Raw genomic sequence first — 22,510 nt, forward strand, 5'->3', positions numbered from 1 at the left:
CCTTTCTTAAGATATCTGAAGCCACTTGTCTAACACTTTGCATGTCTAGAGAGAGAAAGGTCCATGTTCCAGAGAGTTTTGAGAGATTTTGCTGTGTGAAGATCTTTAGAGACTAGAGCTTGAAGCAGGAGCCGTTCTGAGAGTTTAAGATGAGTTTGTGAGTGATTGTGAGATCCTAGAGGTGAAGGAGACATCCTCACCACTTGTATTTTTGCAATCTTTCATCTTTGTTCTTTTCTTTGTTGTAAAGAAGGCTTCCTGGTTATGGAAAGCTAAATCCTCTATTGGATCTTCCCTGTAGGTACCTGATGTAAATATATTTCTATCTATTTAATGATGTTTTGTGTGTTCTCTGTGCTATTTGCTTTTCACTCCAGTATGCCTTTATCTTGATCACGTAGATGCATGCTTTCTTAGGGTCATTCAGCAATGGAAACTGGTCAGATTCTAAAGTCCTTGATAGTACAGGGCTAAGTTGTCGTACTATCACGAGGAATCGGGGTGCGATAATTTAGTTGTGTATGTGTGTCTTAATGCGATCCTAGTTGAGTTTAGTCCAACAAGAGGAATATGCGGACGATGCTTGATCAGGATTAGGCTAAACTATCATGAGGAATCGGGGTTTAGTATCTCAGGAAACACCATAGGAACACATGAGCATTGTTAGATAGAGAATATCTTTTTAGCATTAGGCACCTATTAGGAAGGCCAACGTGTTTTCTACTTGTTTTTACACATCATTTCTCTCACGTGATTTTCCTTTTTGCATAGATAGTGTATACACCTGTTCATATTCACACTTATCTTTACACACTAGACACCTATTTGCTGAAATAGCTTACCAAATAACACAAGTTCCCCGAGAGTTCGATACTCGATTCTTACCATTTTATACTACTTGTGTGATTCGGTGTACTTGCCAGAAGCGAATAGGTGGCGGCCGGCCAATAATCCTATTAGCCAAATCTTCAAACTCCGACAGGTATTCCGGAACAGAACCCCTCTGAGTTAATTTAAACAAGGCACCGGTGGGGTTTTAATATTGGGACGGGGCAAACTTGGTTCGCAGAGCTTGCAAAAATGAAGCCATGAGGTGAATTGGGCATTGCTAGTCATGTACTGGAACCAAACAAGAGCCCTTCCCTCCATGTAAAATGAAGCAATTATAAGTCGTTCATGGTCCGTGGTGCCATGGTATTCGAAGTACTGGTTGATCTTGAAGATCCAACCAAGAGGTTCGGTGCCGTCGAAATGAGGCACTTCTAACTTCATTTTGTGTGTTGTTGCTGGAACAAAAGGTGGATGGTGGTGGTGGTGGTGGTGGAGTGGAGGATTGGCAGTGGAAGGGAAGGTGACAAGGGTAACTCAATGAAGTAATTCATCCATTTTCAGAGTAATCGCGTGCATTGTGTCCCCAAGGCAAGCAAGGATATCCTCGAGGTGACCTAAGGAGCCTTCATGTTTGCTAGTGTTCGCCATGAAGGAAAAAATCAACGAGAGCACCAAATGTTAGCACCCCTGGGTTATTGGCTTCGAGGTGCCAGAACCTCCAGAATTCAAGGGAGAAGAAGAAGGCCACAGAGAAGGAATGAAGGTAAAGCTGTGTAATTGTTCATTGATTTCTTGCTTATTTATTTACATATTTATAAGCTGCCTAGTATCAGAAAAGATCCTAGGAATATTTGTATAACAGAATTTGTTAAACTTGTCTCCTAGGGGAAGACAATTATCAAGCAAGGTGGATTTCCTAAGATGGCCTAAGCTGATCCTCAACCATTCTCACTCAGACGTAATCACTGAGGTAAGATGGTCTAACAATCTTTCTTTTGGGCTTTACTCCTTCCTGCACCCCCTGGTTTGCTGTTATGACCCCTGTCCCTGCTATTGCTTCTGTTGCTTCTGAGTTCCTATCACCTACACCATTATCAAAATGATCAAAGACATGAGTTGCTTTGCTTAGAATAAAAAATGGCCAAACATAAGATAAACAACAATGTATAATCATTTGCTATTTATTTATTTATTTATTGAATCACTATTACATCACAACCCAGCTTTCTTGAATCATTATTGTTATTTTTTTCTTAATTCTTGTCTTTCTCCCCTTTCAACTAATATTACAAAATTTTGTTTTTAACAATAATGAAGTACACTTATTATCCAATATGCTTTAGTTAACAAAGTTTGTTCACACTCTACCTATCAGCACTCTTGATGTTATTTACAAATATTGTTGAATTTGGGAAAGCCTTATAATCATTGGTAGCTTCAATGTTTTGGAGCTTAAGGATGTGTTCTCCAGGTTTATCATGTAGTTTGTTTTAATAAAAAAAACTTGATGTGATTGAAATTTCATGTTATTTATGTGAATGTATGTGTATGAAGGTTTTGATGATGTCAAAACAAAAGCAACACAAGTTTTATTTCAAGTCCAAATCAAGACCAAGAAAACAAAGATGAAGAAGAAGAAAGCTAAGTCTTAGTCTATCTTTGTTAGAAGAGTCTCTTAGTGATTGCAAATGTTTGGTCTCACAATTTAGTTTTTAAATTGATGATAAAAAGGTTTTAAATATTTTTAATATTTTTTGAAAAAGGTATTTTTCCACTGGTAATCGATTACCATAAGCAAAATTATTTTAAAAAAAGCTTTTTCAGAAAGTTTGAATTTTGAAATTTGAAATTTGAAAACTGTAATCGATTACCACTTGTCTGTAATCGATAACCAGTAACGGAATGATCGAGGCCGTACCCGAATCAAATAAACATGAAAATGCAGTAACTAGGAAGTGATCCTAGGTCGTTTCCCAACGAGCAGTGACAAGCCAAATGTTCATAATATACTTGCAGTAACAGTAACGATGGGGGGGGGGGGGTTTGGTTGTTTGGTAATTAAAGAGCAGAACAAATAAAATGGAATACAAAACTACTAATATTAAAAACGGGTTGTTTCCTCTGATTCAGAAGCCACTCTCTTATCCTGGGTTATGGAGAATTCGTCCCTAATAGTCAACCACTTAATCCAACCCTATTTCAATTTACTAAGCGAAAATCAACTTAGGGTTTTCAATACGTGATTAGGCACCACATACACCAGTTAGCCCTTCGTCCATTAAGCATGAACACAAGTTAGGCTCAGAGGCAATTAATCAAACACGAAGCGTGCACTGATTAATATTCACGAAATTGGGATAACTGGTGAAGGGAAAACTGCCAGGAAACCACATTACAAACGAAACCTCAAAGAGAGTTGGGCTTCGTCCTCAAAAGGAAACAACACCAGAAAATCTAGCCTTCCATGGATTCAAACAGAAAACGCAAATGAAACATGAAGCAGAAACGTAAATGAACAAGAACGTAAATGAACATAAACGTAAATGAAAGTAGAAGAAGAAGCAAGAATGAACTCGTAATTAGAAGCAGAAAACAGAAATTTGCATTAAGAACGAAAACTATAACAAGGGCACAGAAAAACGTGAAAACCTAAAACCAAAGCTCTGAATAATGAAAATAGCATAGTAGAATAGAATGCCCTGCACGAATCCCAAGGCAGCTATTTAAAAAGAGTCACTCAAAGTCACTGGGCCCTATTACAATACTCTGGCCCAAAACGAAATAAACACTGAACAACATAAAATAAAATTGCGAAATTTCCTAATTAGAAATTAACTAAGGTAAGCGCTGCTTTATTTGCCCTCTTCAAGTCCACAACCAAAATCCGGATTAAGCCCATTGTTTCATTAATTCATGAAATTAGATTAAAAACATCAAATTAGCTAAATGAGCCCAAATAATAAAACTGGCTAATTAATTGACAATTAAGACCAATCAATAATTAAAATGGTGCAAAAAGGGTTTAGAAAATAGAAGAAAATGATGGCACATCAAAACCCCCCATACTTAGCCTTTTGCACTCCTGGGCAAAATGAAACAAAGAACAAAATCCAAGGATATGAAAGGGAGACAAACAAAAACATTCACATATTTCTCAATGAACATCAAGGAATGAAAGGAATGGGTAACATCTAACATAAGGAGATCCAAAAAGTCAAGACATTCATGAAAATCATCCAAGCAACCCAATCATGGCAAAATAGTTAATCAGCTCAAGAATGAAAAGTGATAAAGCCTCACAAGATATACACTCTATCTCTCAAGTGTCTAGGCTACTATTTACCCTCAAAGCACCCATGAAAGCAAACACCACATAAACTTGGCAAGATTCTAAAATTGACAATCAACCCATAAACACAAGCACATGAGGATCAAAAGGTCTTTTAAGGTTGTAATGGGGCCAAGGACAAGGTATGGAGAAATATGGAATAAGTGGCTAAATCCCAAAGGAATAGAGGAGCAAAGGGGAATAAGTGCATATTAAGAAAAAAATAAAAAAAAGTAAAGATAAAAATTAAACATGAAGAGTAGAACCAAGAGTTTCATCATTCTTGTGCCATTTAAGATCTTATTCACTCAACTTTATTGCTTTTCTTTTTCGAATTTTTTTCGAATTTTTTTTTTTCGATTTTTTTTTTATTTTTTACTCTTTAGCCTTTGAGAAACAACATTTCATTCAGCATGTCCAACATTTAACCAATATACAATGTACATCAAGTATGGCCCAAAATACATCATGAAGCATAGCCAACAAAACAAGTTGTCCAATGAAACAAAAAACCCCCCACACTTATTCCCAAAACAATTCCAAAGCTCCAAAATTCCTTAAGGATATGGTAATATCATGGTTTTTCACTTAAGGCTTGTAGTGAGCTTCAAAACAAGGAAAGGGAAACAAGGCTCAAAAGGGCTATCAAAGGAATTAATTCAAGGTAAGTCCATTTGGCTAGAAGCTTATAAGAACAAAATTGCCTTAATCATTTCCAAATATGCATGTGAATTAGGACGCATCAACAAGAATCATGCCAAGGCTATTGTGCAAGCAATCAATGGGGCAAAACACACCAAATGATTATAATGATGGATGGCTCAAATTCTCACAAAGGTAAAATCATCACTTTCAAATTGAGCTTTCAAAACTATCATGACATGTAGAGAAGAATCAAGGATTTCAAGTCACAAAATGTCAAGAACTTTTATTTTCAAAACAATTACCCATTTCTTGAACATATCCTATAATTCAAAGAAAAACATGCAAAGTCGTACGTGCACATGAAATTGACCCAAAATATTAAACTGAAAATCCGACGAAACTAACAACATTAACAAATTAACACAACTAACAAATTAACAAAACCAACAAAACTAGCAAAACCAAAGAACACTCCCCCACATACTTAAACAACACATTGTCCTCAACGTAGCACAATTAAAAGATTAAAAACAATTAAATCATCAAAGAGAATCGGACAAGTGTAATAAAAGCAAAGAAGGAGATCGGAAAAGAAAAACTCCCTAAGTCATGGTGGAGGAAGAGTAGGGTGGAGTAAGGAAGTCTCTTCCACCACTACGTCCACTAAAGAAGGGTTCGTGAGGAATGGCTTAAGTCGATGTCCATTGACCTTGAAGCTCTTGTTTGTGCAGTCGCTTTTGATCTCAACTGTACCATAAGGAAAAACATTAGTAACAACAAAAGGACCAATCCACTTAGACCTCAACTTACCACTTATGAGTCCAAGCCTAGAATTATACAATAACACTTTTTGCCCAACCACGAAGTCTTTTTTAACTATCATGCTATCATGGAACTTCTTGGTCTTTTCTTTGTAGAACTTGGCATTCTCGTAGGCTTCTAGGCGGATTTCATCTAACTCACTCAGTTGCAACTTCCTTTCCTCGCCAGCTTGATCCATAGAGAAGTTGCAAGTCTTCACTGCCCAGTATGCTTTGTGCTCAATTTCCATTGGAAGATGAAATGCCTTTCCAAAGACAACCCGATAAGGAGACATTCCTATGGGTGCTTTGTAGGCAGTCCGATGTGCCCAGAGAGCATCATCAAGCCTGGTACTCCAATCTTTCCTGCTTGGCTGCACAATCTTCTCTAGAATTCTCTTGATTTCCCTGTTAGAAATTTCTGCCTGTCCATTAGTCTGGGGGTGGTATGGTGTGGATACCCTGTGTACCACCCCGTACTTTTTAAGCAGGGCATGCATTGTCCTGTTGCAAAAATGGGTTCCTTGATCACTAACAATTGCTTTAGGTACTCCAAACCTGCAAAACAGATTAGACCTGACAAAGTCTATGACAACTTTAGCATCATTAGTTCTAGTGGGCTTGGCTTCCACCCATTTTGAAACATAATCAACTGCAAGGAGAATATAAACATAACCAAAAGAGACAGGAAAAGGACCCATGAAATCTATACCCCAGACATCAAACACCTCACAGAATAGCATAGGTTGCTGAGGCATTTGTTGTCGCCATGTAAGTGTATTTCCTGCTCTCTAACACTGCTCACAAGTGCTGCAGATCTTCCACGCATCTTTAAAGATGGTGGGCCAATAAAAACCATAATCAAGCACTTTGCGAGCTGTCCTTTGAACACCCAGATGACCTCCCGGTGCGGAAGAATGACAGAACTGCAGGACTGAGTCAGTCTCATGATCTGGAATGCACCGTCTAATGACCTGATCACTGCACGATTTCCACAAGTAGGGGTCATCCCAAATAAAATGCTTAGCATCACTTTTAATCTTATCTTTTTGGGCCTTAGATGCTAAGGGAGGAAAAACAGAGGCAACTAAATAATTGACAATGTTAGCAAACCAGGGAGTAGAAAGAGAGTCAGAAATACTATACAATATATACAAATGATCATCCGGGAAATCATCCCGAATAGGTGAATCTGCATCAGAGACACGTTCGATCCGACTCAAATGATCAGCAACTAGATTTTGTGCTCCGCTCCTATCACGGATCTCCAAGTCAAACTCTTGGAGCCAGAGCATCCATCGGATCAACCTAGGCTTAGAATCAGCCTTCTTCAACAAGTACTTTAGAGCTGCATGGTCAGTATAAACAATAATACGAGTACCAAGCAAATAAGATCGAAATTTTTCAAGAGCAAAAACTATGGCTAGAAGCTCTTTCTCAGTAGTAGTATAATTTGCTTGGGCAGCATCTAAAGTCCTAGAAGCATAATATATCACCCTGGGCAATTTATCAATTTTCTGAGCAAGGACAACCCCCAATGCATAATTTGATGCATCACACATAAGCTCAAAAGGGGCTGTCCAATCGGGTGCCTGGATGATGGGGGTGGTAGTCAACGCTCTTTTGAGGCAATCAAAAGCCTCTTTGCATCTGTCATTAAAGTCAAACTCCACCTCATTTTGCAACAAGTTGGACAGTGGAAGGGCTACTTTGCTAAAATCCCTTATAAAGCGCCTGTAGAATCCTGCATGACCAAGAAAAGATCGCACCTCTCGCACACAAGAGGGGTAAGGCAATTGTGAAATAACAGAAATTTTTGCAGGATCTACTTCAATGCCCTTATTGGAAATAATGTGGCCTAAAACTATACCTTGCTCAACCATAAAATGACATTTTTCAAAATTTAGAACAAGGTTAGTTTCAATGCATCTATTCAAAACTTTTTCCAAACTATTCAAACAACCATCAAAAGAGGATCCATATACAGTGAAATCATCCATAAACACCTCTATGCAATTTTCTAAAAAATCACTGAAAATACTAATCATGCACCGCTGGAAGGTACCAGGGGCATTGCACAGGCCGAAAGGCATCCTCCTATAAGCAAAAGTGCCGAAGGGGCAGGTGAATGTGGTCTTTTCCTGATCCTCAGGAGCAATAGTAATTTGCATATAACCAGAAAAACCATCAAGGAAACAGTAGTGGGATTTACCTGCCAGGCGTTCAAGCATCTGGTCAATGAATGGCAGGGGAAAATGGTCCTTTTTGGTAACCTGGTTCAGCCTCCTATAGTCAATGCAGACTCTCCAACTGTTCTGCACCCGAGTAGGAATCAGCTCCTCCTTCTCATTTCTGATCACTGTGAGGCCAGTCTTTTTCGGGACTACCTGGACGGGACTCACCCATTGGCTGTCGGAGATAGGATAAATGATTCCAGCTTGCAAAAGCTTGGTTATCTCCTTCTTCACTACATCAAGAATCACCGGGTTGAGTCTTCTCTGTGGCTGTCTTACTGGTTTAGCTCCATCCTCTAAATTTATTCGATGCATACATGTGGATGGGCTAATACCAGGAATGTCCGCCAGGGTCCAGCCTATAGCCTTCTTATGCTTCTTGAGAACTGACAACAACTTCTCCTCTTGCTCATCAGCAAGGGAGGCAGATATAATCACTGGAAAACTCTTGCTATCATCCAAGTAAGCGTATTTTAAATTTGATGGCAGAGGCTTCAATTCTGGTGTGGTCGGCTGGACAGTGGTAGAAGGAGATGGTTTCTCAGCCTTTACCTCATAAAGAAAGTCAGAGGTATGTGTACTTCCTGAAACATGGTTAGTCCTATCTGACTCTATAAAATCAATCTCAAGAGGTAAAACACCACCACCAGGCATGCAATCAATATCACTCTCAGATTCACTGTCAGCATCAAGTTTAGACATATGATCAAGTACAATTTCAGACTCAATGCATGAAGAGTGAGAGGCATGCAGATTAGAATAAAGATCAGTCATGTATTCATCAACAACATGGTCAATTATTTCAGCAAGAAATACAGAAAGATCTTCAGATGGGTATTTCATAGCATCCAGAATATTAAAATGAACAGTTATATCACCAAACTCCATGGACAGTGTGCCTGCATAAACATCTATCTTAGTTCTAGCAGTTTTCATAAAGGGTCTGCCTAGAATGATGGGAACTGATCCTTGAGAAAATCCATCTTCCATATTCAAGATATAAAAATCAACAGGGAAAATCAGTTCACCAACTCTAACTAAGACATCTTCTATGAAACCAACAGGATAGGCAACACTTCTATTAGCTAAATGAATTACCACATCAGTTGACTGCAAGGGACCTAGAGATAGAGAATTAAAAATCGACAGAGGCATAACACTAACAGAGGCTCCTAAATCTAGCATGGCATTGTCAAACTTACTATTCCCTATAATACAAGGTATGCTGAATGTACCTGGATCTTTGCATTTTTCAGGAATTTGAGGAACAGATTTACCAATCAATGCGGAGACATTTCTGCCCATGCTAATTCGTTCACTTCCTTTAAGCTTCCGCTTATTAGTGCACAGCTCCTTCAAGAATTTGGCATATCTTGGAATTTGCTTTATTGCATCCAACAGAGGTATGTTTACCTCTACTTTTCTAAACGTTTCCAAGATCTCTTTCTCTGCCTCTTCCATTTTTTTGTTGGAAACTGCTCTTGGAGGGAATGGAAGAGGGGGAATGTGCTGCTTCTGCAAATCAGAATTACCTGTGGAAGAAGATTCACCTGCACAGAAATTGTTAGGTAGATTTTTGTCATCACCTTTTTCTGGAATAGAGTGAAGTTTGGCAGGTTCATTTGCAGATGAGGAAGGTGCTACGGGTTGAGGTCCTTGACACTGCTTTCCCGACCTCAATGAAATGGCACTGACATTTTTGGGGTTTTGGACAGATTGAGAAGGCAGCTTGTCAGAATTCTGGGACTGTTGTTGATTCAATTGAGTAGCTAATTGTCCCATCTGATTGGTTAAGCTCTGAATGGAGGCTCTGGTCTCTTGCTGAAACTGCATGTTCTGCATAGTCATTTGCCTCACAAGTTCTTCGAGGGAAGGTTGTGGAGGGGCCTCAACTGTTGGCTGTTTCTGGGGTTGTTGCTGTTGTTGGATTGGTGGAGGAATGTATGGTCTGCTTGGGCCAGCAGCATTTTGGAAGGAAGGAGCAGGCTGTTGTTGTTGTTGCTGAGGGCTGGACCATCTGAGGTTAGGGTGATTCCTCCATCCAGGGTTGTATCTGTTGCTGGAAAGGTCATAATTGCTCTGCTGTGGTTGATTTTGCTGCTGAGGTTGAGGAGGTCTATTGTAAATATTTGCAGCATAAGCTTCAGGCTGCTCAATTGCTCCAGGTTGCTGCATGGAAGGGCAAAGGTCTGTATGGTGGTCAGCAGAGGAGCACAAGCCACAAACCCTTGCGACAGGTACAGATTTCTGATTCAAGGCCAGCTGGGTTACCAAGTTGACCAACGCATCCAGTTTGCCTTCAAGCTTCTTAGTTTCAGATGATGCAGATGGGTTTGTAGCTACCTCATGCACTCCTCTAATGACTATGGCATCATTTCTGGCGCTAAACTGCTGGGAGTTGGAGGCCATCTTCTCAATTAAATTTCTGGCTTCAGCAGGAGTCATGTCTCCAAGGGCTCCACCACTGGCAGCATCTATCATACTTCTCTCCATATTACTGAGTCCTTCATAAAAATATTGGAGAAGAAGCTGTTCTGAAATCTGATGGTGGGGGCAACTGGCACATAGTTTCTTAAATCTCTCCCAGTACTCATACAGGCTCTCTCCACTGAGTTGTCTAATACCTGAGATATCCTTCCTGATGGTTGTGGTCCTGGAAGCAGGGAAAATTTTTTCTAAGAATACTCTCTTAAGGTCATCCCAGCTCGTGATGGACCTTGGAGCAAGGTAATACAGCCAGTCCTTTGCCACTCCCTCTAATGAATGAGGAAAAGCCTTCAGAAATATGTGATCCTCTTGGACATCTGGGGGTTTCATGGTGGAGCAGACAATGTGAAATTCTTTCTTGTGCGGGTCTTCACCTGCAAGGCCATGAAACTTTGGAAGCAAATGAATCAGTCCAGTCTTAAGAACATATGGGACATCCTCATTAGGGTATTGGATGCACAAGCTTTCATAGGTGAAATCAGGTGCAGCCATTTCCCTTAGAGTCCTCTCACGAGGTGGAGGTTGTGCCATGTTCTCAGAATGTGCAAAATCAGAATGCTCAGAATCAGAATGCTCAAAATTATAATGCTCAAGATCAGGATGTTCAAAATCACCAATAACAGAATGCACAAATTCACCAGTTATGGAATGCTCAGAATGATCAAAAGGTATAAAATGATGCCTAACTAATCTATGAAATGTCCTATCTATCTCAGGATCAAAGGGTTGTAAGTCAGATGGATTGCCTCTAGTCATACACTACATTCAGCATGCACACAATTAGTTGCCTTGTCATGTAAATAAAGGTGTAGGTTTGAACTACAGCTACCCTCAAATGATATCCAAATGACTTGAAATTTTGTGACCAACCTTATAAAATGATGAGAAGATAGCACAAAAAATTTCAGACAAAAATTCAAAGTCTAACTATGAAAGCTAAAATTGGTAGGTTAAGAAAAATAAGTGAATAAAACTTGAAAAATAAAAAACTTTTGACAGAATCGCTTTTTTTGGACGATGGAGACCTCAGCCGGCCTATGGCGGGCTGCCACGGCGTAGGAAATTTTTTTCTACCCCAAATGCATATATAATAATTGCGATTCTGATAACCGGAGCAAAAGTTATGGCCGTTTGAAGTTTTGACAAACATAAAAGTTGCTAGTTTTTTTGGAACTTTCAAATCTGACCAAACTAAAGGCTCTAGCTATTTTTCCCACAAAATATGGATTAAAAGAAGTTACCACAAAAAAATTCAGCCAAAAATAACAACCCTAGCTACTAAAACAAAAAATACCAATTAATTCAGCATGGGTGGTCGCTAAAATCCGTCTCTAATTGATTTCTACTACTACTCTGTTTTTCCGCAAGCTGATTTCTACTACTACTCTGTTTTCAAACACAATCTTCACAGCAAAACACCCAAGACTGAAACAGGGGAAACGCTTAATGGGAAAACTGAAACAGAACACACATTAAACAAAATACCAGGACACTAAACAACACTAACACACATACTAACACATTACTAACAATTAAACATAAAACACGAAAGGATTAAACACACAACACTAGCTAGCTATTATGAACCTTTGGACACTGCTCCCCGGCAACGGCGCCAAATTTGATCGAGGCCGTACCCGAATCAAATAAACATGAAAATGCAGTAACTAGGAAGTGATCCTAGGTCGTTTCCCAACGAGCAGTGACAAGCCAAATGTTCATAATATACTTGCAGTAACAGTAACGATGGGGGGGGGGGGGGTTGGTTGTTTGGTAATTAAAGAGCAGAACAAATAAAATGGAATACGAAACTACTAATATTAAAAACGGGTTGTTTCCTCTGATTCAGAAGCCACTCTCTTATCCTGGGTTATGGAGAATTCGTCCCTAACAGTCAACCACTTAATCCAACCCTATTTCAATTTACTAAGCGAAAATCAACTTAGGGTTTTCAATACGTGATTAGGCACCACATACACCAGTTAGCCCTTCGTCCATTAAGCATGAACGCAAGTTAGGCTCAGAGGCAATTAATCGAACATGAAGCGTGCACTGATTAATATTCACGAAATTGGGATAACTGGTGAAGGGAAAACTGCCAGGAAACCACATTACAAACGAAACCTCAAAGAGAGTTGGGCTTCGTCCTCAAAAGGAAACAACACCAGAAAATCTAGCCTTCCATGGATTCAAACAGAAAACGCAAATGAAACATGAAGCAGAAACGTAAATGAACAAGAACGTAAATGAACAGAAACGTAAATGAACAAGAACGTAAATGAACAGAAACGTAAATGAAAGTAGAAGAAGAAGCAAGAATGAACTCGTAATTAGAAGCAGAAAATGGAAATTTGCATTAAGAACGAAAACTGTAACAAGGGCACAGAAAAACGTGAAAACCTAAAACCAAAGCTCTGAATAATGAAAATAGCATAGCAGAATAGAATGCCCTACACGAATCCCAAGGCAGCTATTTAAAAGGAGTCACTCAAAGTCACTAGGCCCTATTACAATACTCTGGCCCAAAACGAAATAAACACTGAACAACATAAAATTGCGAAATTTCCTAATTAGAAATTAACTAAGGTAAGCGCTGCTTTATTTGCCCTCTTCAAGTCCACAACCAAAATCCGGATTAAGCCCAATGTTTCATTAATTCCTGAAATTAGATTAAAAACATCAAATTAGCTAAATGAGCCCAAATAATAAAACTGCCTAATTAATTGACAATTAAGACCAATCAATAATTAAAATGGTGCAAAAAGGGTTTAGAAAATAGAAGAAAATGATGGCACATCACAACTTAATAGGATATTCTGATTCTGACTTTGCCGATTCTAAAACAGATAGAAAGAGCACCAGTGGAACTTGTCATTTCATTGGATCTGTTCTAGTTTCTTGGCATAGTAAGAAACATAATAGTGTTGCTTTATCTACTACAGAAGCTTAATATATTTCTGTTGGCAGTTGTTGTGCCCAAATTCTATGGATGAAGCAACAACTATTTGAATGTTGTTGATTGTAGTTGATTATTATAGTTAGATTTATATTTGACTTAGAAATAGTTAGCTTTTAGTGAAAAAAGCCTTCTTTGGGATTGGTAATCGATTACCACTCCCTGTAATCGATTACATTAGAACAGCAAGGCTGTAATCGATTACAGAATTGTAATCGATTACCAGTAGGGTGCATATGCTACAGGATACTCCTATAATCGATTACAATGGACAAGGTGTCTTCTTCTATAAATAAGCATGTTATCACAGAGCCTCGTGCATAGACCCTAACCTCCATACGAGTGACGGCGCAAACCTTCCCCAAAACTTCAAATCTTTGTATCTCTTTCAATTCTTAATGAAATCACTTCAAATAAAGCCCAATCTTCATCTTTTTCAATTCTCTTTCAAACCCACAGATCAAAATTCACTGAAACATCTTCAAATGGTAGAATCATACAAGAAGCGAAAAGGATCTTCCTCCACCACCGCTGCTGCTGGCCATCGCCGCCAAGGAACCTCTAGAGACACAACCGCACCAATTCCTCCATCCATTTCATCTCCTCGATCATCTACATTATTTTCTTCAGATGATCAACGTCAAAGGTATTATTCTCAATTTTGCAATAGAGTCATTCTAGACCCTAAGTACCTTGACCTTGAATTTTTTGATGGCGAAACATTTGATTGTTACCAAGTGTTTCAAAATTCTGCTTTGACTGATTTTATGTCTTTGGAACTGCCTTACTTTCCTGAATTAGTTAAGGTCTTCTATAATAACTTGAAAATTCAGGATGGTATTATTTACTCTGAGGTGCATAATATTCCCATTATTATTGATCAATCCTTGTTCTTTTCCTTGACAAAACTGCCCAATCAAGTTGTTCCTTTTGAGGGCACCCTTGTTGATGACTGGAAATTTGATTATTCTAGTCATGATGCTCGCCGCATGGTCTGCAATGACCAGGCTGATATGACCGACAGGTTACTTGTTGGGTCATTAACTTTTGATTGTCTCATCATGCATTATATCATTGTTCGTATTTTACTTCCTCGATCTTCAAACCTTGCTCAAGCCTCTGAGGAGGATTTGATTCTGATGTGGGCCTTTCAAACCGGTCGTCAGATCGACTGGGCCATTTAGTTCGATATTGGATGCATAAGGCATTACGAGCCAATGCACCTCTCCCTTATCCTCACCTTGTCTCTCTTTTTCTTCATCATTTCAATATTCCTTTGGATGATGAACCATTTGTCAAGGTCAAGAGATCTTTCTCTATTGGTGCTGGTGCGGTTACCTCCTTTGGTTATCGAAAGGGTGTTGATGGTTAGTGGATTCACAAACATGACTTGCCTCTGCCTATTCTTGACGAGCATACCCTATCTCCTCCACCACAACGAGGTGATTCCACTTCTCTTCTGACTGACGTCCTCACAGAACTCTGCGATCTTCGAGCTTTTGTGGATGAACACTTTAATGCACTGGATACTCGCCTTGATGCAATGGATACTCACTTTGATGAGATGGATACAAGGATCACTTGACTTGAAGATGATATAAGCTTCATTAGGCGTTGCTTCGATCCTCCGGCCAACTCCTAGTTTATGTTCTATTTCCTTAGTTTTATTTCAGCCTTGTATTTTGGCGTTTATTACTTTAGTACTCTGATTATGGTTGTCTTGGATGTTTACCATTATGTTTTTGCTTTGTGTTTGGGTTATTTCTTGACTTTGTTCTGCTTAATTAAGACTTGTGTGGTTTATTATTCTATGAATTGAATTAGTTTATGGATGGATTGTGCTATGGTTTTTGTTGTTGCATTAGTTCTTTTCTTTAGACGTTGTTGGCTTTTTGCTATTGCCAAAGGGGGAGAGAACAAGGGTAGGTAGAATTTGTCATCAACCTTAGGCATAAATTCCAATCTTAAGGGGGAGTAAGTGTTGTGAGCATGCTTTATCTATTGTATATTATTTATCTTGATTTCAGATTATTGTCATCATCAAAAAGGGGGAGATTGTAGAAGCATATTAAATATGAAATTTTGATGATGTCACAAGATAAGTGCTTCTCAAGTTTAATCCAAATCAAGAACTCATAAATTCAAGATAAATGATGAAGTTAGTCCCTAGAATCTTAGAAAGCATTCTTTAATTGATGATGCTAAGGTTTGGCCAAAGGAGTTTTTCCAAATGCATTTTATGATTTTAAAAAGATAGTATTTTCTCTCTGGTGATCGATTACCAGAGGATGTAATCGATTACCAGTGGCTAAATTGGTTTCTGAAATGCTCTTACTAAATTTGAATTTAAATTTTAAAACCTGTAATCGATTACAGAATTTGTGTAATCGATTACCAGACACAAAAATTCAAATTTCAAGTCTGAAGAGTCACAACTCTTCAGAAACTAACTGTGTAATTGATTACCATATTTATGTAATCGATTACCAATAAGGAATTTTTGAAAATAACTCCCAAGAGTCACAACTGTTCAAGATGTTTTCTAATGGCCATCAAAGGCCTATAAATAGGTGACTTGGGACACGAAATTTCCTCAGAGTTTTTCTGAACAAATTGTCTTATTCTCTCAATACCAAATTATCACATAACTCTCAAAAAGAATTCCTTGGCCAAAACACCTGCAAATTCAATAAGGAATCTTGAGTGATCTTCAATCGTAATATCTTTCTCTTAAAGAGAGAATTCTTCTTCTTCTTATTCAAAGAGATTGATTAAGGGATCAAGGGTCTCTTAAGTTGTAAGGAATTCTGAACACAACGGAAAGGTTGTCCCTGTGTGGTTCAGACTTTGTAAAAGGCATTTTACAAGATAGTGGAAATTTCAAGCGGGTTGCTTGGGGACTGGACGTAGGCACAGGGCATGGCCGAACCAATATAAAAACTGAGTTTGCATTCTCTCTTCCCTTAAACTTCTTTTATTTATTGTTATTTATCTTTTACGTTAAAGAAGTTTACTTTAAATTGTCTTTTTAGTAATTCATATTAAGGGTGGATTAAGAATTCTAAAAGAGAGTTAAAATTTTAATTGGGGAGTAGTCTTTGATATCTTAATTCAACCCCCCCCCTCTCCCCCCCCCCCCCCCCTTTTTAAGATATCTGAGGCCACTTGTTTAACATATCAATGATAAGGAATCAGTATGACCTTGAAACGTATGATTCTCACAAATAATAGATAAACACTTTGTATATTTCTCCATAGTGAGACTTCTCTCTTATGCGCTTTGATTCCTTGAAAAAGGAGAGAAACAAAATTTCGCTTCCTTAACTAGAGATGGTTAATCCATGAACAACTGTAACATACCAAAGATTAGAAAGGTGGGGAAAAAGCAAAAGGTTAAAAAGAAATAAAAGGAAAATGGATTAACCTGAATTTGGTGGCATGGTCACTCCACAGAGTGCATCTAACAATTTGACCACTAAAAGAAAACGACAAAAAGAAAATGTGAAACACAGAGAATTAAAGCACACATACTACCTTAGATCTTTAAGGTTAAAAACTACTCTTGCAGGATTCCCATTAGGAAGCTGAAATTTGACCTCCTCCACAATACCAATTACATCTACAGTACATGATGTATTAGTACACATCCAAACATGACAAATTAAAGAACAGAAAACCAATTTAAACAAGACCAAAACCAACTCACCTATCAGCATATTAGGATCATAATTACCATTAATGATATCTTCAAAACTCTTAAACTCATATGATTTAAGAGGAATTTCAACAAGATCCACTTGCCTTAGAGTTGTACCACCAGTGGATAAAAAAACTTGAATGGATGTGCATAAACTCTGTACTAGCCATCATTCGAAACAACCCTAAAGTAGTACATATCACCACTACTAAATAAAAATCTTTTTACGACACGTGAATAAGGATGGTTCTACTAAAGTCTTCGTTAACAAATAATCGGTGGTATTTTTGTAAGTAAGTGTATGAGTTAACGATGGTTTTGGGTAAAACTATCTTAAAACCATTCAATACGAAGATGGTTTTCATCAAAACCGTCATCATAGACTGGACAAGTTTAAAGCCAAATAAAGGTGGAGCCCATGAGCCATAGTCACTGAAGAAGCTAAGCTTCAAGTCTGTGAAGCGCTCTCTCGATCTCTTCTCTCCCATTCATGGACACCTCGCTCCTCTTGATGCCGAAAGGTTTCACTTCTTTTCCCTTTTTCTCACTCTCTCCGTAATCTCTCTCACACACTAACCAACGTTGATTGATGCATTTGATTTTCTCTCACTAGCCACAAGGTTAGTTAGTAGTACACTTGCTTGTGAGTTTTGTTTAGTAATTGGATGATAGTAGGAAGCTTAATTTGCTCAACGCGCTTCCTTTGGTGTCTCCATATTCATATGCTACGGAAGCAGCTGCGAACGTCTTTCTTGGCCGAAAGCGAGATGAATTGGCTTGTGTTATTGAAGGATGCGTATGATGGAAATGGGTTTTTGATTGAGAAGGACCCACAAGTGGTGTTTAATGAGAAGCTTTATAAGTATGCTCAGGTGGACCACATGGAACCCAGGTTTTGGGGAGGTTCATTCGAGAATTTCAAGGTTTCATCATGCATTGCTTTCTCACTTTCATTGAATTTTTGTATATATTTCTCACTTTATAAGTATGCTCAGGTGTACGTTGCTCTGCATTTAAAACCACTTGTTTCTTTGGTTTGAATATCCAGACGTCACTTGAACTCTATTTGCTGGTTTGTCAATCAACTTCCGGACAAGACTAAGGCCTATTTTGGTTAAACTTGTTCAGAAATATTTATGGGAGAAAAAAATTAAGAAAATAAAATATATTTCTCTCATAAGTTAAAATTAATTTATCTAACTTTTTTTTAGAAGTTCATAATAACTTCTCAAAACGTTGAGATGCATAAATTAGAAGTTCATTTAATATGCTTCCTACTTTTAGAAGTTCATTTGTTTGACAAGTTGCAAATAATTTTTTTATGGCTGAAAAAGTTACTAGTTAGCTTGAAATTACAGGAACTTTCAATTATTCGAATGTTTGTGGTCTTTTATTGAACCCTATACATGGAAACTATATATACTTTTGATCAGAAAAATCATAATACTAGGATAGCTGAACCTTAATGATAAGGGTATAGCTGAACCTTTGATGGCCAGACTTTTGGCACAATGGTCACTACCCATACCATTAGACTGGGGGTTATACTGGTTTCTGTAGAAATTCTAAAAGAATTTAAAATGTGATTTTATCCTCCCCCTCTTGCAGAGACCTTTGTTCCTTCTCCAGACTGTAAATACCCAAAAAAAATGAATCTTTACTCATCTTTGTTTCCTTATTTTTGAGCCAGAGTGAGTTAATGAATATGGAAAAGCCTTTCAAAGATGATCCTGGAAAGCAAGGGGGATTATGCTCGATCTACTTGTTTTATTTGATGTATCCTGTGCTAACAGCCAAAGAAAGTCCTGAAAGCTGAAGATATTTTGAAGAAAATGTACACTAAGAGGGAAGAGTTTCAATGACGCCCTTCACCTCTTCTGTGCAAATGCTTTGATCTTATTGATCCTTATACGGGGAAGGTACTTCAAGTAGTCCGTTATATTTTGTAGTCATATTCTTATATTGATTTTGTAGTCCAAACATTTTTCACTTTTTATCAGTATTTAAATTACGTTCTAAATTGTCAAAGAATGTTTCAAGCTTAGACATATTCCTTGCTTTTTACATCCAAGGATTATTTTATGTGAAATCTGATGTTTTTAGCTTTGTAGTTCTTGTTCTAGAAATTAGAGATTCAGGACTCCTTCTGGTTTGAATTCTCTGATAGTCTCTCTTTAAGTTTATATACTATTGAGAACTTGAGATATACATTTTTTTCTCTCTTAAAATCCTTTTTATCTTTCAGCGATTTGTTTTTAATTTCTGTTTTACTTTGAAACTGAATCCTTGGATGAGCTTCTATAGAGTTTATTTGGGTTTATGATTCCTATTTGTTCTTATTGGCTTATTTCAATAAGTTTAATGGTTAAATTTATGATGTAAGTTTTCATGTTGATGTAATAAAAGCAGACAATAAGCGCTTAACTAAGTTGTTTACTTAAACACAACCTTTATATGTGTTTGTATGTGTGTGTGTGTGACATAGAGTTAGATTATTAAATATGCTTCCTTTAATCTTCTCTTTTCAGTTTGTTTTGTATGATTTGAGCAAAAGACCTATAGAACGCAGGTTCGTAAGGAAAGATCAAGTTATAAGGGAAGGTGAATCAGTATATTTTGATGGACATTTAGTAGAAGAAGGAGAACCTGAAGGAAGTCATCACTCTCCAGCGAAGTTAAATGAACGAGGGACTGGCAATAATGTTGTTGAAAGGAGACAACTAGGACATGGGCACAATGGCTTTCACAAGGGCAATCCATCTTTGACTAATTCAAAAATTTCTTTTTCAATCCGTATAGTCTGTACTACTATTTAGTTCTGTGCATGTCATTTGAATTTAAATTTATTATTATCCCTTGCATTTTAATTGTAACCCCTTGGCCCTTGATCTCATTATGATCGTTAGAATACCTTGTCCGTTGTATACATATTTTGCTCATTTAGTTAGTTTTTTTTTTTTTTAAGCTATGTCCGGTGTTAACTTTTACGAATTAAAGACTTCCATTTATCTCAGAAATTAATTGCAAAAATGAAATATTGAATAATAATGATCTGGAAGCAGAAAAGAAATAATGTTCTCTGTGTATATATGACTATGTGTTTGAATAAACAACTAAATCAAGTGCTTATTTAATAATTCTTATCATACGAAGGCTTATGTCATAAAATTTACTATAAACCTTAAAATCAGTAAAATTGCAAGAAAGCAAGAAGTATATTTGGAATGAGCTGGCGACATGTTTCGATTTTTCTTTCTCAATGTTTATAGTTATAACATGCAGAAAAACCGCCAAATGAGCTTTGTCTGGGGCAACATTCAGGATTGAACTCTCTGATTACCGAGCTAGAAGAGATAAAATCAAACAGGATAACCCCACCAATCAAGCCTTTACGCGATGGTTCGTACTTATTAATTGCCTGCGGTGATGACACTCATCTTACTGTTTCATTTGCATTACTTTTTCCTCCCGTCTTCAATAGGAAGTTGATTCCATTTTACTCATTTGCATGCCTTGTGTAGATCAATGATAATGATTTTCTTCATAAATATTAATATGAATATGAATATCCTACATTAGGATTTAGTTTATTCGTGATTTCTAATTCAAACAATTACGTTCACCGAGAATGTCAACATGTCCCACCAGGTATAGTCTCTCTGTTTGCATTTTCTGAAAGTGACTCATAGTGAGTCTCTTAATATTACTCGCAGATAGCATGCAGAAGTTTTTTTTTTTAAGCGATGACATGTTATATTTAAGGTGCTAGTGTTCATCATGTAGTTAACAACTTTTCTCAAACATTGTTTGGCACCCGGAGAAAAAGTTCTTTGTTCGAAGAATTTTGATTGTTTTGTGTGCACTGGTATTGTTGGGAATAGCAATTGAAATTTTCAACAATAAAAATGGAAAAAAAAGAGAACAAATGGAGAACACACGTCTTTTCATAATGTGACTTTGGATAGATAAAAAAGTTTGAATTGGAAAAATATCTTGACTTTGGGTTAGGAGTTCTATAAACTATAAATAGGTACTAGGATAGGTCCTATCATCCAAGAGAAAAGTGAAGTATATTATATATAACGTGTGAGTGATCACTTGAATACTGTTTGTATCTTCTGTTGCGAAATTTTCCTTATTATTTTATTAAAATTTTTATTTGTTTTTTAAAAATATATTTTTCCTTTCTTATTATTTTATTAAATATTTTATTTTATTTTAAAATATATTTTAAGACGATTTTTTAAAAAATTGTCTAAGAAAATGTATATTCTAATATGATTATTTAAAAAATTATTTTAGAATCCTCAAACTTTTTTATTTAAAAAAAGATAAGAATTTTAAGATAATTTTTTAAAGAATCATTTTAGAAAGTCTATTTTTTAAGATGATTTTTGAAAAATCATCTTAAAATCTTTGTTTAAAAAAAACACATTATAAGACGATTTTTAATATAAACAATCTTATAAGGATATCATTATAAGACGATTATTTGTTTGAAAGTCATTTTAGAAATGTAGTTTTTCTAAGACGATTTCTTAGGAACCGTTGTAGAAAGTCTTAACTTCTACGATGTTGACTTCAAAGACTGTTCAAAATTGTCTTTGAATATGTCAAAAAATCATCGTTGAATGTACTTTTTCCAGTAGTGCATATGTTTTCCCTTCCTTAAGTTCAACTTCCCAGGTTTCTAAATCATGTTTCTTAACTATGACATGGATTTTATACCTCTAGCACAACAACAAAACAGAGCATAAACCCTGTCACATTATTAAACAAAGCAAAAGTTAAATAACAACATACCCTTCCATCCATCAGGACCATTTCAAGGTGCCTAGACTTTTCACACGCCTAGACAAACCACAAGTCCACAATTCGAACTGCAAGCTTGAATGTTTCTTTGCTATCATCAATAGCTCCAATCATATCGAAACTATGAGACATCTCGTACAACAAACTTTAATGAATAAGCATAATAAGAAATGCAAACAATATGATCGCAAAATGTCACCTAAAACACAACAATAGTAACAGACATTCTTCATTCAACTTGTCATATGGACCATGAAAGAACAACAAATTCATTTAATAATCAAGTCACACTAAACATTACAAAACAACAAAAGCCAATCTAAAATCCTAGAAAGCAAACCTAAAACCCAGTCTCTGAACTGACTAACCAAATCTCCAAAAATTACACCTCAGTATAGGGAATCAAACACCAAAAATTAATAAGAATCAATAGACACCATCAGACCCTAAATGTAACATCTCAATTTTCATAAACTAGATTAAAAAAATTGTTATTTATAAATAAATAGAATTTTAAAAAATAATGATGAGATTTTATAAATAAATAAATAAGGAGATATAATTATTAATTAAAATAATGATTTGAGAGAAAATAAAAAGGGTATTTTATTTATTTGTTTGATAGAGAATAAAATAAAGTTTGTTTTTATAAATAATAAATAATAAATAAATAAATAGACATTTTTCAACATTTAGAAAAGGTTGTTTACAATGCATCTG

At 36.7% G+C, this 22,510-nt stretch overlaps 1 long non-coding RNA gene and 1 other non-coding gene across 2 annotated transcripts; both read left to right on the plus strand.

The window, feature by feature from the left end:
* Positions 1-10,377: 10,377 nt before the first annotated feature.
* LOC114377764 lies at positions 10,378-10,484 on the plus strand. The gene has a single exon (XR_003659200.1). It is a non-coding gene; the product is annotated as a small nucleolar RNA R71 (small nucleolar RNA).
* Positions 10,485-18,464: 7,980 nt separating this feature from the next.
* On the plus strand, positions 18,465-19,904 carry LOC114374516. Its single transcript, XR_003658574.1, has 2 exons — positions 18,465-18,897; positions 19,507-19,904. It is a non-coding gene; the product is annotated as an uncharacterized LOC114374516 (long non-coding RNA).
* The last annotated feature ends 2,606 nt before the right edge of the window (positions 19,905-22,510 follow it).

This window comes from Glycine soja, chromosome 11, assembly GCF_004193775.1.
Source record: "Glycine soja cultivar W05 chromosome 11, ASM419377v2, whole genome shotgun sequence".
Classification (NCBI taxonomy): Eukaryota; Viridiplantae; Streptophyta; class Magnoliopsida; order Fabales; family Fabaceae; genus Glycine; species Glycine soja.